Source organism: Pseudophryne corroboree, chromosome 2 (assembly GCF_028390025.1).
Source record: "Pseudophryne corroboree isolate aPseCor3 chromosome 2, aPseCor3.hap2, whole genome shotgun sequence".
In the NCBI taxonomy this organism is placed as follows: Eukaryota; Metazoa; Chordata; class Amphibia; order Anura; family Myobatrachidae; genus Pseudophryne; species Pseudophryne corroboree.
Window position 1 is genome coordinate 264820644 of NC_086445.1, and position 17797 is coordinate 264838440.

At 45.5% G+C, this 17797-nt stretch overlaps 1 long non-coding RNA gene across 1 annotated transcript; it reads right to left on the reverse strand.

Moving 5' to 3' along the window:
* Positions 1-14235: 14235 nt before the first annotated feature.
* Positions 14236-17761, reverse strand: LOC135050713 (uncharacterized). Its single transcript, XR_010241758.1, has 3 exons — positions 17669-17761; positions 15560-16272; positions 14236-14427 (listed from the first exon to the last, which is right to left on the reverse strand). It is a non-coding gene; the product is annotated as an uncharacterized LOC135050713 (long non-coding RNA).
* Between the last annotated feature and the right edge of the window lie 36 nt (positions 17762-17797).

The following is a 17797-nucleotide window of genomic DNA, read 5'->3' on the forward strand; positions in this document are numbered from 1 at the left end:
CCCGTCGACCATGGACCCACTTGTCGATGGATTTCATTACAGACTTACCCATGTGCAACAAGTTCAATACCATCTGGGTGGTAGTTGACCGGTTCACCAAGATGGCACACTTCATTCCTCTCACCGGTCTTCCGTCAGCTTCCAAGTTGGCTCAAGTATTCATACAAGAGATCTTCCGACTCCACGGTCTTCCTGAAGAAATTATCTCAGATCGAGGAGTTCAATTCACAGCCAAATTCTGGCGAAGTTTATGTCAAGTCCTCCAAGTCAAGCTAAAGTTTTCCACGGCTTACCATCCTCAGACCAATGGTCAAACCGAGAGGGTGAATCAGGACTTGGAGGCCTTCCTCCGCATCTATGTGTCCTCCTCTCAAGATGACTGGGTTCAATTACTTCCCTGGGCCGAGTTCTGTCATAACAACCAGTATCATTCTTCATCTGCTTCAACACCATTCTTCACTAACTTTGGATTCCACCCTAAAGTCCCTGAGTTCCAACCGCTTCCAGCAACTTCTGTTCCCGCAGTGGATATCACCTTGCATCAGTTTGCCAATATCTGGAAGAGCGTACGATCAGCTCTGCTCAAGGCATCGTTCAGGTACAAGAAGTTTGCGGATAAGAAGCGTCGAGCAGTTCCTGCTCTCAAGGTGGGTGATCGGGTATGGTTATCCACGAAGAATTTGAGGTTAAGAGTTCCCAGTATGAAGTTTGCACCTCGCTATATCGGTCCTTTCAAGATTGAACAAGTCATCAATCCTGTTGCTTACAGACTCCAGTTGCCTCCCTTCTTAAAAATACCCAGGACATTCCATGTTTCCCTGTTGAAACCGCTGATCTTGAATCGGTTTCATTCCTCACTTCCTCCAACTCCGAAAGTCCAAACTCAACGAGGCGTTGAGTATGAAGTGGCCAAGATCCTGGACTCACGTCACCGTTACGGTCAACTACAATATCTTATTGACTGGAAGGGTTATGGTCCTGAGGAACGTTCATGGACCAATGCTTCTGATGTCCATGCTCCTGCCTTGGTCCGGAGATTCCATTCCAAGTTTCCTCAAAAGCCAAAGAAGTGTCCTGGGGCCACTCCTAAAGGGGGGGGGTGCTGTCACGATCCGGGTATCTGGACGCCATTTCTTACCCATCAGATGCCTCCTAAGGCTGGCTCAGCGCTCCAGGACCGGATCCCATCTGTTATCCTGATGTGTACATTCCTGTATCCTCTCCTGTCACTCTGGGACGCTGTCACAGTAAACGCCATATTACACCTGGCATGGCGTCTCCCGCGGCCTCCGCCGCCGTCCCTGAACTTCTGCATGCAGAGTGTCTGAGTGGCGATTACGTCAGCCGCGGCCTCCGCTGTGTCCGCGTGGTTGGATGTGCATCTGTCAGCCTGGCGCCTCCTGTCTCCGGTGGCCGGCGCCGCCATTACTGTTTTCATTACCACATGGATTACAAACCAAACTTCCCTCCAAGTGTCTGCATGGGCGCAGCCATCTTGGATTCTGTCAGCTGATCATTTCCACCAATCTGTTCTCAGTATTGATAATCTGCATAATTGCCTAGCCAATCCCTTCCTTGCTGCAGGTATAAATACACTGTGCCTGAGCAAGGAAGGCGTCAGTGCTTTGATTGTCAAACCTAGTTCCTGTTTGTCTCTCTCCTGTGATTGTCTTCCAGGTTCCAGTTCCTGTCTCAAGACTTCCACCATAGAGACCCGCACCAGCATTCCACCTGCGGTGTAGCCTGACTCTCCAATCCATTGTGGATTCATCTGTTTCCAGCTACAACATTACCTGCTTCCAGCTCAGCTTCCAGCAGAGTACAGCTTCCCTTAAAGGGCCGGTGTCCTTTCTACACTTTACCACTCTCCACCGGTATTATTATTTCTCCGCTCTCAAGTTCTACATTTCAGTTCATATTTCATCGCTCCCAAGTTCATTTATTATTTAACTGGTTCCAGCCAGTATCCACTCCATGCTAACAACAGTCTGGTTCCAGCCAGTATCCACAGCAGCTGTTTTATCTTCAGCAACCCAGCTTTTCCTGGAACACCAGCTGGCACAATCCTGGGTTATCTCCATTGCTACAGTCGGGCCTGGTAAGGACTTTCCATCTAGAAGATCATAAGAACTATCTCACACTACCAGTGCCCTGTGGCTCCTGCCATCCTGTAGTACCCAGGAACTGTATTTATTCTTTGCTGACTTTTACGTTTTCTTTTACTGCTGCTGTGTTGCGGAGTTGTCATAATAAACATCATTGACTTTTATCCAAGTTGTCGTGGTCACGCCTTCGGGCAGTTATTATTCATGTTACTTACATGTCCAGGGGTCTGATACAACCTCCCAGGTTCCGGTACATCTCAGCCCCTACAACTGAGGCTGCCTCCCGTCAGCTCAGGCCCTCAGTTGTGACACAGGATCTTCGCTACTTCATACTCAACGCCTCGTTGAGTTTGGACTTTCGGAGTTGGAGGAAGTGAGGAATGAAACCGATTTAAGATCAGCGGTTTCAACAGGGAAACATGGAATGTCCTGGGTATCTTTAAGAAGGGAGGCAACTGAAGTCTGTAAGCAACAGGATTGATGACTTGTTCAATCTTGAAAGGACCGATATAGCGAGGTGCAAACTTCATACTGGGAACTCTTAATCTCAAATTCTTCGTGGATAACCATACCCGATCACCCACCTTGAGAGCAGGAACTGCTCGACGCTTCTTATCCGCAAACTTCTTGTACCTGAACGATGCCTTGAGCAGAGCTGATCGTACGCTCTTCCAGATATTGGCAAACTGACGCAAGGTGATATCCACTGCGGGAACAGAAGTTGCTGGAAGCGGTTGGAACTCAGGGACTTTAGGGTGGAATCCAAAGTTAGTGAAGAATGGTGTTGAAGCAGATGAAGAATGATACTGGTTGTTATGACAAAACTCGGCCCAGGGAAGTAATTGAACCCAGTCATCTTGAGAGGAGGACACATAGATGCGGAGGAAGGCCTCCAAGTCCTGATTCACCCTCTCGGTTTGACCATTGGTCTGAGGATGGTAAGCCGTGGAAAACTTTAGCTTGACTTGGAGGACTTGACATAAACTTCGCCAGAATTTGGCTGTGAATTGAACTCCTCGATCTGAGATAATTTCTTCAGGAAGACCGTGGAGTCGGAAGATCTCTTGTATGAATACTTGAGCCAACTTGGAAGCTGACGGAAGACCGGTGAGAGGAATGAAGTGTGCCATCTTGGTGAACCGGTCAACTACCACCCAGATGGTATTGAACTTGTTGCACATGGGTAAATCTGTAATAAAATCCATCGACAAATGGGTCCAAGGTTGACGGGGAACAGATAGTGGAACCAGTTGCCCCGCAGGCGACTGGCGGGATACCTTATGTTGAGCACACTTTGGACAAGATGCAATAAACTCCAAGACGTCCTTTTTCAGAGTTGGCCACCAATAGGACCTAGAGATAAACTCCAGGGTTTTTTGGATACCTGTATGTCCGGCAAAACGGGAAGCATGGGCCCAATGCATGAGCTTCTTCCTTAGCATCGGTTTCACAAAACTTTTCCCTGATGGGGGCGTAGAGTCCATCCCTACCGTGGAGAATGCCAACGGATTTATAATAGGATGCTTGTCTGAAGACTCTGACTCATTTTCTTGCTCCCATGAGCGGGAAAGGGCATCGGCCTTGCGATTCTGAGAGCCCGGACAGAACTGGAGTTTAAAGTCGAACCTGGAAAAGAAAAGTGCCCATCTGGCCTGACGAGGGTTGAGACATTGTGCGCCTTTCAGATATAACAGGTTCTTGTGGTCTGTAAGTATGGTGATTGAATGAGAAGCTCCCTCCAACAGATACCTCCACTCTTCTAGAGCGAGCTTGATGGCTAGCAACTCCTGGTCGCCAATGGCATAGTTGCGCTCAGCTGGGGAGAACTTCCGGGAGAAGAAACTGCAAGGGTGTAAATGGCCATCTTTAGCCCTCTGAGATAACACCGCTCCTACTCCAACGGAGGAGGCATCCACCTCTAAGATGAAAGGAGAGTCGATGTCAGGCTGTTTCAGAACAGGCGCAGAGATGAACCTTTGTTTTAAAAGATGAAATGCTTGCATGGCTTCTTCAGACCACTTGGACGGGTTAGCACCCTTCTTAGTGAAAGCAGTAATAGGCGCCACAATGGTGGAAAAGTCTCGTATAAACTTTCGGTAATAGTTGGCGAACCCTAAGAACCTCTGGACCCCTTTGAGGGTTAAGGGTACCGGCCAATTTTGGATTGCTTGTAGTTTCTCAGGATCCATCTCTAGTCCGGAACCGGACACAATGTACCCTAGAAACGGAATGGACTTGACTTCAAAGACGCATTTCTCTAATTTGCAATAGAGATGATTGACACGGAGACGGGACAGAACCTCTTTAACCCAAAAACGATGTTCCTCTAAATCGTTGGCAAAAATGAGGATATCGTCTAGATAGACCACGACATGACGGTATAGAATGTCTCTGAAGATCTCATTGACAAAATGCTGGAAGACAGCTGGAGCATTGCTCAATCCGAAGGGCATGACGAGGTACTCCTAATGTCCGTCACGGGTGTTAAAGGCGGTCTTCCACTCGTCACCCTCACGGATCCGGATGAGATTGTATGCACCTCTCAAGTCCAGCTTTGTAAAGATGGTAGCTCCGCTAACTCTGTCAAAGAGCTCAGTAATCAGGGGTAAAGGATAACGGTTCTTGATGGTAATGTCGTTCAAACCTCTGTAGTCGATGCACGGCCGCAGACCACCATCTTTCTTTTTTACAAAAAAGAAGCCTGCGCCGGCTGGGGAAGAAGAAGGTCGAATGAACCCCTTTGCTAGGTTCTCTTTAATGTATTCCTCCATAGAATGCGTCTCAGGCAGAGACAACGGATAAGTTCGGCCTCGAGGTGGAACCTTCCCTGGAACGAGATCAATCGGGCAGTCCCATTCTCTATGAGGAGGAAGGATATCAGCAGAAGCTTTACTGAACACATCCGTGAAATCTTGATATGGAGGAGGTGGAACATCAGACGACCTGGGGGAGGAAGAACAGACAGGCAATACTTTAAACAAACATGTCTCAGCACAGGAGGAACCCCATGCCAGGATTTGCGTAGTCATCCAATCAATTGTAGGATTGTGAAGACGGAGCCATGGAAGGCCCAGGACCACAGGATGTGTGGCTCTTGGAATCACTAAAAAAGAAATAAGTTCGGAATGAAGAACTCCCACTCTCAGACGAACTGGTAGAGTCCTTAAAGAAATAACTGCATCAAAAATTTTGCTGCCATCCACGGCAGTTAAAGAAATGGACGAAGGAAGTCTCTCGGTGGGTAGGGACCACCGTTTAACATAGGCTTCGGTAATAAAGTTCCCAGCTGCTCCGGAATCAAGGAGGGCAATGACGTTCCGATAACGTTGAGCAACTTGAAGCGAGACTGGGAGATTACAATCTTGAGGAGATGGAGAGGAGATCATTACTCCTAGCCGGCCCTCTCCTTGGCGAGCTAGGATTTGGAGTTTCCCGGACGTTTGGGACAGGCATTAATGGTGTGAGACAGAGCTGCACAATAAAGACAGAGAGACTCGGAGAGACGTCTTCGGCGCTCAGCAGGAGTTAAACGGGAACGGCCAATTTGCATGGGCTTATCTTTAGTTGGTGACAGTTGGCGAGGAGGAGGAGCAGAAGATTTTGGAGCAGATGATCTTCCACGCTCAGTTGCTCTCTCTCTGAAACGTAAATCAACTTTCGTGCAGAGTGAGATTAGCACGTCTAACTTAGAGGGTAAGTCTCTGGTAGCTAACTCATCTTTAATACGCTCAGATAAGCCATGCCAGAATGCAGCATACAGGGCCTCGTCGTTCCATGCCAGTTCGGATGCCAGGATCTGGAACTGTATCAGATATTGTCCTACAGTACATGACCCCTGGCATAAACGGAGAATCTCGGATGAAGCTGAGGTTACCCGGCCTGGCTCGTCGAAGATGCGACTGAATGTTGACACGAATGTAGTGTAAGAAGATAGCAGGGTGTCGGACCTCTCCCATAACGGTGATGCCCAATCAAGGGCTGAGCCACTGAGAAGAGAAATAATGTAGGCAATTTTTGTACGGTCACTGGGAAAATTGCCAGGTTGTAGCTCAAACTGAATCTCACACTGGTTGAGAAATCCCCTGCAGAATCTTGGAGATCCGTCAAATTTTGCTGGCGTTGGAAGATGAAGACGTGGAGCAGAAATGGGTAAGGTGGGTGGGGTTATAGCTGGAGTCACTGTGGTTGACGCACCAGACGCGCCTGATCCACGGAGAGTTGTCTGAATCCCATCCAGCCGAGTAGAGAGATCCTGGAGACAGCGGATGATGTGGCCCTGTGCAGCCTCCTGATGTTCTAGTCGGGCTGCCAGTTCTTGCATCGGCCTGGCCGCTTGATCCTGGTCTCCGGCTGGATTCATTAGGTCAGTGCTTACTGTCACAACTGAGGGCCTGAGCTGACGGGAGGCAGCCTCAGTTGTAGGGGCTGAGATGTACCGAAACCTGGGAGGTTGTATCAGACCCCTGGACATGTAAGTAACATGAAGAAGAACCGCCCGAAGGCGTGACCACGACAACTTGAATAAAAGTCAATGATGTTTATTTATGACAAACTCCATGCATCACAGTAGCAGTAAAAGAAACATAAAATCAGCAGAGAAATAATACAGTTCCTGGGTACTACAGGGTGGCAGGGGCCACAGAGCTCTGGTAGTATGAGACAGTTCTTATTATCTGCGAGTTGGAAAGTCCTTACCAGGCCTGACTGTAGCAATGAAGAAAGCCCAGGATCGTACCAGCTGGTGTTCCAGGGAAAGCTGGACTGCTGTAAATAAAATAGCTGCTGTGGGTTCTGGTTGGAACCAGACAGATGTTGGCACGGAGTGGATACTGGCTGGAACCAGTTAAATAATAAATGAAGCTTGAGAGCGATGCAATATGAATGAAATGTAGAGTTTGAGAGCGGAGAAATAATAATACCGGTGGAGAGTGGTAAACTGTAGAAAGGACACCGGCCCTTTAAGAGAAGCTGTACTCTGCTGGAAGCTGGGCTGGAAGCAGGTAATGTTGTAGCTGGAAACAGATGAATCCACAATGGATCAGAGAGTCAGGCTACACCGCAGGTGGAATGCTGGTGCGGATCTCTATGGTGGAAGTCTTGAGACAGGAGCTGGAACCTGGAAGACAATCACTGGAGAGAGACAAACAGGAACTAGGTTTGACAACCAAAGCACTGACGCCTTCCTTGCTCAAGCACAGTGTATTTATACCTGCAGCAAGGAAGGGATTGGCTAGGCAATTATGCAGATTATCAATACTGAGAACAGATTGGTGGAAATGATCAGCTGACAGAATCCAAGATGGCTGCGCCCATGCAGACACTTGGAGGGAAGTTTGGTTTGTAATCCATGTGGTAATGAAAACAGTAATGGCGGCGCCGGCCACCGGAGACAGGAGGCGCCAAGCTGACAAGTGCACATCCAACCACGCGGACACAGCGGAGGCCGCGGCTGGCGTAATCGCCACTCAGACACTCTGCATGCAGAAGCTCAGGGACGGCGGCGGAGGCCGCGGGAGACGCCATGCCAGGTGTAATATGGTGTTTACTGTGACAGCGTCTCAGAGTGACAGGAGAGGATACAGGAATGTAAACATCAGGATAACAGATGGGATCCGGTCCTGGAGCGCTGAGCCAGCCTTAGGAGGCATCTGATGGGTAAGAAATGGCGTCCAGATACCCGGATCGTGACATACACCTCATGCAGTATCAGCCTTACTGAACTCTGCCCAAACCAGACATGGACATGTCCCATCTGCTTGGTTTACAAAGTGGGAATTATCACTGATGGCCCCTGTAAACATCACCATTAAGAGATGCAGCTCACTAAATCCTGCAACTTACTTGCCAAGTGTGCCTGGACAGGCACAAAGGGTGGAAGATGAGAATGATGGTGAAGGAGGATTTAGTGCAGACACTGATATGCATGATTGTATGGAATACCTGATTCAGACTTTCACTGCGAGACCTGACATCAGTGACAACCCACTGGTAGGAGTAGACTTTACCTTCTACACTGACGGTAGTTGCCATAGACAGACGGAATCGGGGGACTTGTGTACTGGATATACAGTTTTAGACGACAGAGGTATCATAGTAGCTGAACCCCTGGGCCCACCACACTCAGCACAAGTTGCTGAGTTGGTTGCCCTAACCAGAGCGTGTGAATTGGCCAAGGGTAAGTCTGTTAATATATACACAGATTCTAGGTACGCCTTTGGAGCGGTGCATGATTTCGGGGCCCTATGGCGCCTCAGAAATTTCATGACGGCAGCTGGCACACCTGTAGCGCATGCATCCCACATAAAAAGGCTTCTAACAGCGATACAGGAACCAGACAGAGTGGCTGTAATCAAGTGCAAAGCACATACAACCAAGGCCCAATTTCACTTGGTAACAGCCGGGCAGACGAAGCTGCTAAATCAGCAGCCAGCACCCCCATACAAATGAACATCACATCACTGATGACATTTAACACGATCAACACACAACAATTAATTGAAATGCAAGATTTGTGTTCTTTACAGGAAAAGGCAGTCTGGAGGTCAAAGATATATGGCCAGGAATCCTCAGGACTATGGACAGGTGGACATGGTAAGCCAGTAGCCCCCAGAGCATATCTTCCAAGCTTAGCTGAGGCGGCACATGGTCTGACTCATCTGGGTAAAGAGGGTATGTGTAAGCTGATGAGAGCCTACTGGTGTGCGCCAGGATTCTCTTCTCATGCAGGTAAGAGAGAAATGACATGTTTTACTTGCTTGAGGAAGAATATTGTAAAGTCAATACCAACAGAGCCATCCCATCTCCCTCCGACAGACGGACTTTTTCAGGTAATACAAATCGATTTCATACAGTTACCACCCTGTAGGAATTTAAAATATGTGTTAGGTTGTATTGACGTATTTTCCAACTGGGTAGAAGCGTTCCCTGCTGCCACAAATACTGCTACGTTCACTGCAAAGAAAATTGTGCAGGAATTTGTGTGTAGATATGGTATCCCTAGAATAATTGAAAGTGATAGGGGTACCCATTTTACAGGTGAAGTCTTTCAGGTCATGTGCAAGCTGATGGGAATTAATAGCAAGCTGCATACTCCGTACCGTCCACAGGCAAGTGCAAAGGTGGAGAGAGTGAATAGCACTATTAAGAACAAGCTGAGCAAATTAATGGCTGAAACTGGATTGTCGTGGCCAGAAGCTTTGCCACTAGTGTTGTACAGCATCAGAACCACTCCCAAGTCTCCCCTTAACCTATCACCCTTTGAAATTCTTTTTGGTCGACAACCTTATGTAATGATAGACCCCCAGGATGATTTGAAATGTAATAATGAAGTGACTGTGAAATTTTTGGTTGGGATGAGCCAGCAGCTGAGAAATCAACAAAGAAATTTAAAGCTGGTGATTCCTGACCTACCGAACAGTAATTGTCATGACATTGAACCTGGGGATTATGTGATGATTCGAAATTTCTTATGCTCAGGTTGCCTCATAGACAGGTGGGAAGGACCATATCAAGTCTTGTTAACCAGCACAACAGCATTGAAGGTCGCCGAAAGAGAGACTTGGATCCACTCGTCCCACTGCAAGAAGGTCGCTGACCTGGAGAGAACTCGTGCAGTTTCATCAAGGTTTTGTGGTTTGGTAACTGTGTGTTCAAAGAGCAAAGTGAACTGTGTGTCCAAAGAGCAAAGCAAAGAGACACTAGAGTGTCTGTTCCGGGAAAGTTGAGAGGCAGGACTGTTGAAAGGCATCTGAGCACAGAACGGTTGTCGTACCACTTTCTTTTTTCACCTCCCCCTGCATTTTTCCTTTCTTTTCTCCTTCTTATTTTCCTCCTTTCCCCTAACGAAATGGATCGATCACAAGAGACTGCATTTCGGGTTCTGTTAGTAATTATGGTTTTGATAAGAACAGTTTGTTTTGGTGAGGGTCCCAGAGAGGTCGAGCAGGGATCTGGAATGGGTTCTGATGGCAAGTATGAATTTGTAGGATCTCAGGATCAGCACATCATTTTGGTAAAGGCTGGCATCAGTAAGCGCTCTGGTAGTCAAGGAGCTCGGAGGCACTGTGAGGGGTTATTGTCTGATGAATATTGTATTTGTAAGAATTGTGAGAATATAGTTGAGGATGGGTGCATCCAGAGATGTCAGTCCAACCTTAATATCGACATGGACCGGCATCCGTTGAGTGATTACCACTCACTAGTGGGTAAGGTCTTAAACCAGACAGAATGTTGGGTGTGCTCACAGGTACCTCAAGGTCAGAGCAAGTCAGGATTAGTACCATACCCTTTAGCAATAGATGAGGTACTCGAATTACGGGGTGGGAGACCGGTGGACAAGAAATTCAATATTTCTAGGCCCCCTAGTTTGAAGCTCCACCAGTATCATGTAGACAGATCCTTATTATGTTTTAATATTTCCAATTACCGAAAACCGGGAAATTGGGAAGTGACATGGAATAACCAGACAATGACCTTTTCACACAGAGCTGATAGGATACCCATAGACTCTGAACTTGTACGCCAAATAGCCAACAGTGGGAGGTATTTCCGGTATAGGTATACTCGTGGAAGCAAGACCATGTGGGTTGGAAAAGTATCGCCAGGGTATTGTGCTCATATCATCCAGCCCGATACTTGTACTGAGCAGATGGGAGAACTAGGGATGGGTTTCTTTACTTGGAAAGTTTGTAATATGGTGATGTTATATTTTGTCCCCTATGTTCTCCCAGATGATGCCTATTTCATATGTGGAAGGAAGGCGTACAAGTGGCTTGCCCCGAGCTCAGAGGGATTGTGTTATATTGGGAGAGTACTGCCAGAGGTCATGACCATAACCCATGATAAGATGAAAGACGTTCACCGCAGTGCTCAGGCTCCTTATACTCATACTCACTATGAACACATTATCAAGAGACACCTCATAGATAGGACAGAGCACGCACCCTCTGATTTGATCCACGAATCCACCGGGATTCAATTCCTTCTCGCATTAGACATCACCCGTACTGCCAGAGGAATTATAAATTATAGGTATATCCATGCGCTAGTGAACTTGATAGATAATATCACTGAGATGTATGACGACACCTTCAGGTATATGGGAAGGGAGTTACAAGCTTACAAGAAGGAACTGATTCAGCACAGGATGGTCCTAAATTATGTCACAGCCGTGACAGGTGGGTACTGTGTTACTCTGGCAACTCAATATGGGGTGAAGTGCTGTACGTATAATACAAACAGCACTGATGACCCAACGGAGATTATCGATCAAAAGATGGATGATATCTTGCAGTTGAAGTGGGAGTTCAGGAGGAAACACAACCTTACCTTGGCGACTGTGAGTAATGCACTGACCGGCTGGGTCTCATGGTTGAACCCACGAAACTGGTTCTCAGGTTTAGGAGAGTGGACTCAAAATGTTATTATGAGTGTAGGGAAGTTTCTCCTTTGTATCCTGGTAGTCGTCATAATTATTGGTTTGATATTTAGGTGTGTTCGAATTCTGACGCGGCGCAAGCACGGCACAAAGTTGATGAGTCTAAGGAGCGAGGGCGCTGTTATAGCAGCAGATTTAATTTATGACCCATCCATAGGGACAGTGTTATGATAAGGATTGCAAATTAATTTCATGACCTGTTTCTTTCACCCGTTTTTCTTTTGTTTCCCCCTCTGCCCAGATACATCCAACCGGAAAAAGGCATCTGCCCTACCCAAAATGTTTATGTGAATGTATTTTAGATATGTGTCTTATCTTAATCTCTGCAACCTCCAGTTAATAGCACACATAGTCGACAGGTGATATCCACATATACTAGCACTCACTTATGTTTCCCCCTCCATGTATCATCAACTAAATGTGCACCCCATTTGTTTTAACAAGAAGCCGAAAAGAGCTCGGTAGTGTTTGTTGGCCCAATTACAGACCCTTAATACGGGATGAGAAGGATTTAATGTGTACTTCGCAATACCTCAAAGCTTATTTAGAACATATACGGCACGATGATACATGCCCCTCAGACATGGATTCATACATACATGCTTTTTACTATCCCACTAGGTCATACATTTCCCACCTACCACTCTCCCCCGACCATCCAAAACTTCTGTAGATATTGTGTAGATATTTTTCTGTTTAGTGATTAGATAGTGGCAGTTATTGGTGACTGCCAAAGGGTGGACTGTCAAAGTCGAAAAATATTGCAGTACACATATCACGTACAAACTACACACAGATGGCCTCCGCGCGTGTACTTGTTCTGCTGTGCGTGCACATATTTGCAATTTGCGTATGGTCGCTCCCGCGGTCGTGCGCATCAGCGCATGGTATGGGTATTTACGGTAGTTTGTGGACGCATGGAGAGCTATCAAAACACATTACATATTTAATCCAAATAGTGCACAATGTACACATAGTCCCCCTGCACCACATCAGGAAGTAACAGCAGTTTAAAGGTTTCAGAACAAAGGGATTCACCTTTTCAGAATAGGAGGGGACAGAACAAGGTTATAAGGGGGTGTTTGGTATCCAGCTGAAGGGTATTTTAAGGGTAACATTCCGGTGTTGGTTTGAGGAAGATCGCATGTTCCTGCGGATAGTTATGTGCAGGAGCAGAATATAGATATAAACTGTATTTACTGTACATTATGTATGCGGCGGGAATCCAGAGGAGACCACCCACATGAGCAGTTGGATCAGACATCGCCCACCTATTCAAACCGACCTATGACCTCTCCTGTACTGTAAATGTGCATCACTGTGTCCAATGGACAAAGAGATTACAGTATCTATTGTATTGCTTTTTGGAAGAAGTGTATACAGAGAGCCTGTTGCTGGCCTGGTCAGACACAAGACTCACAACGTTATCTATCAGATAACGGAGGACCGGACCGGGAAGCGCAAGCGAATTCACTCACGTATGTACCATTGAATGTAGCCATTTACTCTGTTATATTGTATTGTATTATTTGTATTGTAACCCCCTTTCAGCAATAATATGCTGTGGTTTCGGAACCCAGCGGTTTAATTACAATCTGGTGTCGTGTCTTCATTGCCCTGCTAAGGTTTAAAGTGTATTATCATTGCATTGCATTGCTGTATAAGGTTTAAAGTGTATCTCTGGGTGTGTACGCAAAGTCCGTACACAGTATGAGACTTTGTACGCTATTAGCGGACAAAGTACGTAGAGTGTGTATTAAGTACAGCGGCCGCAGCGGCTCCATGGTAAAGTGTATTTAAGGGGTGTTTAAGGTATAGCTTTCATTCCTAAGGATAAATCAGTATTATCAATCGGTAGATATATTGGCCGTTGGCTGTGCTGCGGGGCCGACGCAAAATGTCTGTGAACGATTGAGTTCAGACATATCGGCCGTACACACTGGCCGACGGATCCGCGATATACCGGCCGTTCTATAGAACGGCTGATATATCGGCCAGTGTGTACCCACCTTTACACACATAGGGGGTGATCCGAGTTGTGCGCTATTTTTTTCGTTCGCACAACATATTCGCAATATTGCGAACACGTTGCACAATAGCGAATAACCGCCTCCAAAGTATTTTTGCTATTTCGTACGCAGTAGTACACAAAGCAGACGTATGCCAAATGACATTGCACTAATGCGAACCCATCGCATTCCCACAAACCTCATCATAAAAATCCTAACTTCTCGTAGATTTACACATTCCTCTAAAATCCGCACAGCAATGTTTTTTTTTTAAGTTAAATTACAGCTTTCAGTTCAAACTACACAAGCCATCCTCAATTACGATTACAATTAGTGTAATGAATGATAATGGTCATGACCAATTAAGTCTTCAAATAATACCTGAAGAACACTTTGTAGGCATAATTGGCCCTCAACATTTAAATGTTTTAAATAAAAATATAGATGTGGTAAATGTGCCTGGTCTAATGCATTTGTTTTGATTTTTTTTGTGTAGAGGTGTAGTTTGTGAATAAAGGTGTTTACATGTTTTTGGAAACAACCTCTTAACTCATTTTTTTTTTGTTTTTTTTTGTTTTAATTTTAAAATAACATTCTTAAATTAGATGTGTGAAATGTTTAAGGTAACCAATTTCTGCTAGCCAATCTGCTGTTCCTTTATTGCATTAATAAAGACAACACCCGCTTAACTTGAAAAATGAAGTTTTATTTTTTGTGTAATTTTTTTCTTCAATAAACTTTTTATAATTTTTAAAAAATAAAATAAAAGATTAACCAAATTTTTGCAACTGTGCAACATTATTTAGCAATGCTTCTAGGTGCTGGCGCATGCTGGCCAGAATGCCCGCAAAACTTGTGGGATCTCCAACCGCAACATCTGAAATTAAGAGGCAAAATAAACATTACTAACTTCCTCACATTACCTATTATACAAACAAGGTACAAAGCACACTTTAATGCAGGCCTGTCCAAACTGCGGCCCTCCAGCTGTTGTGAAACTACATATACCAGCATGCCTTGACCCAGTTTTGCTGTCAGAGAATGCTAAAGCTGTGTCAGGGCATGCTGGGATGTGTAGTTTCTCAACAGCTGGAGGGCCGCAGTTTGGACAGGCCTGCTTTAATGGCAAAGTGACTACATCATGGATGTTTTAATGAGAAAACAGTAGCAGAACAACACAAGCCTGCTCAGCAATTTTTTTTTTTTTTTAACAAAGTGTACAACACCATGGGGTACATTTACTAATATGAGAGTTATATTTTAGATGGGATGTTGCCCATAGCAACCAATCAAATTCCACATATTATCTTATAGAAGGTGCTAAATAAATGAAAAGTATAATCTGATTGGTTGCTATGGGCAACATCCCAACTTAAATATAAATACCATCTTAGTAAATGTAACCTCATGCAGGGATTCATTCACATCTGGAGTGAAGCAGATTTTTTTTTTTTTTTGGTTGGCCCTGCATCATCACACTGCATATCAACATCTTCAGAAGGACCACATATCCTAGCAGGCCCACACTCCCTGAAAGCCTGCCTTACTACATAAGGTCAAACAGGTTTTTAAAACTGTATTTCAAATTTTTTGGAGTGTAACTTTCACAACACTAATCACTGTGTCCTTAGCCTGGCTAACAAAGTGAAGCATGCGAGTTCAATGTGCAAATATTGGAATACCCAGGCACAAGAGAAAAAGTCAAACAACATACTAAACTCTACTCAGGTCTAACTGTTTTGCTGATAATGTTGCACATATAAACCCTGTTGTCCAGGCAACCCTGTCGACATAATGAATGTGGACCTAGAGTGGTCATCCTAAACATTACAGACGTAGACACTGTACATCTAATGATCCTCACACAAATGTAAATCCAACATCCATACCATGATGAAGAAGACAAAAATTGGACCTTGGGAAAAGATTGGCCCCACTACAACACTGCATTTATTAGAATGTGAAGTTAAATTAGGTAACAAATGAAATGTAAATGTGTGTGAACTTACTCTCCTCTGCCACTTGTTCACCTCCCTCAAGTTGCTCCGGGGCCTCTGCTGCCCATTCTGATTGTGGGAAAGGAGGCTGGATGGGGGAAGGAGTCTGGATGGGGGAAGGAGTCTGGATTGTGGAAAGAGGATGGAAGGGGGATCTGGTTACAGAGGGTGGGTCAGATTGAGAGGGGGAGGGTGGCATAGAGGTGGTTTGGGCCACAGAGGGGTGCGGAGAGGTGGGTTGGGCCACAGAGGGGGAGGGGGACAGAGAGGGGGATTGGGAAAGAGAGGGGGAGTGGGGCAGAGAAGGGGATTGGGAAAGAGAGGGGGAGGGTGGCGGAGAGGGGGATTGGGCCACAGAAGGGGAGGGGGGCAGAGAGGGGGATTGGGCCACAGAAGGGGAGGGGGCTGAGAAGGGGATTGTGAAAGAGAGGGGGAGTGGGGTGGAGAAGGGGATTGGGAAAGAGAGGGGGAGAGTGGCGGAGAGGGGGATTGGGCCACAGAAGGGGAGGGGGGCGGAGAGGGGGATTGGGCCACAGAAGGGGAGGGGGGCTGAGAAGGGGATTGGGAAAGAGAGGGGGAGTGGGGCGGAGAAGGGGATTGGGAAAGAGAGGTGGAGGGTGGCGGAGAGAGGGATTGGGCCACAGAAGGGGAGGGGGGTGGAGAAGGGGATTGGTCTGGTCTTGACCTTTGCGGCCTTCCATCCGCTGCTTGCCGTTGTGCTTGCCCTAGAATGACATATGTAATATTTAGGTTGTGGCTTAAAAAAAAAAATCCATCAGCTCTTAAAAATTACATTGTTCTGTCCCATGTTAAAGACACAGAGCAAGTTATTGTGTTCAGCCGACAGCCTGTGTAGCAACTCAGTACAACAACATTAACTTTTTCACAAGCACTTTGCTACACAGTCAGTACTGCTTGCCATAACCACACACACTGTGTAAACTTGTCATGTTTGTTCTACAATAGTGTAATTACAGTCTGCTAATTTTCTCACTATATAACTTCTTAGTGAAAATGTGCAGTCTTTACATTTAAAGTTTCTGCTAATAATCTCAGTGTAATACACATATTTAATGTAATATGTTAAACTTACTGCGTCTACGTCTATAGCGGATTTGTTGGTGCAATTCCGCCAACAGGTCCGGCGTGCGACGGCGGAGGTCGCTCCAGCGCCTTTCCAGCTGGATTATTGTTCTTCTGGTACGGGTGCGTGTCCGCAGTATGCGGCGGACCTCCGCGTAGGCCTCGCACTTTACCCTATTGGGTATAAAGGGCCCTGCGCGGCCTACGCTTCGGTCCATAAACGCGACCAACACGTGCAGCTCCCGTCGTGTGAATGCAGCTGCTCGCATGGTGCCAATGGCGTTTTCCATACATGGGCATATATTTATAGTGTGTGATGGCATTTGATTGGTTGTAATTTTATGGTGTCATCTGTATTAAACTTTATTGATATGTGTGCATTAATGTGCAGGACAGTGGGTACAGTTCGCATTAGCGGAAATTCGCACCCGCGGAAAACAAAAAAAACACACACACACACACACACTCACAATCACACTCACACACACACTCACACACACACACACACACACACACTCACATACACACACACACACACACACACACACACACACACACACACACTCACAATCACACTCACTCTCACATACACTCACATACACACACACACACACACACACACACACACACACACACTTATTGTTGCAAATTTGTCTTCCAAATACATGCTTAGAAATGAGTAGCATTGTAGGTTTGTAGGATAAAAAAACAAACAAAAACAAATGACAATGTTTTGATATATGTCTCTAGATAGTTATAGAGATACATACACACACATATACCAGTAATATTTTTCCAGAATACCTAAACATATCCGTCTCTCTCTCTCTCTCTCTATATATATATATATATATATATATATATAGATATATATATTTTTTTATTTAAAAAATATATATATAGATATTTTTATATATGTATTATAAAAAAAAAATATATATATATATATATATATATAGAGAGAGAGAGTGAGAGAGAGAGCACAAAAAGCATTTTTTTTAAAAAAACACAAGTAATTGTTACAATCTGTGTACTCACCACAATTTGCAGGAACAATCAGCTACACAAAGTCACAAAGTTTAAGAATTTTTGGATCAGATGTTGTGTCATTTTTATTGTAAACAGAGGCACAAGCCAAACATAAAAAAAACAACAAAAAAAAAAGTT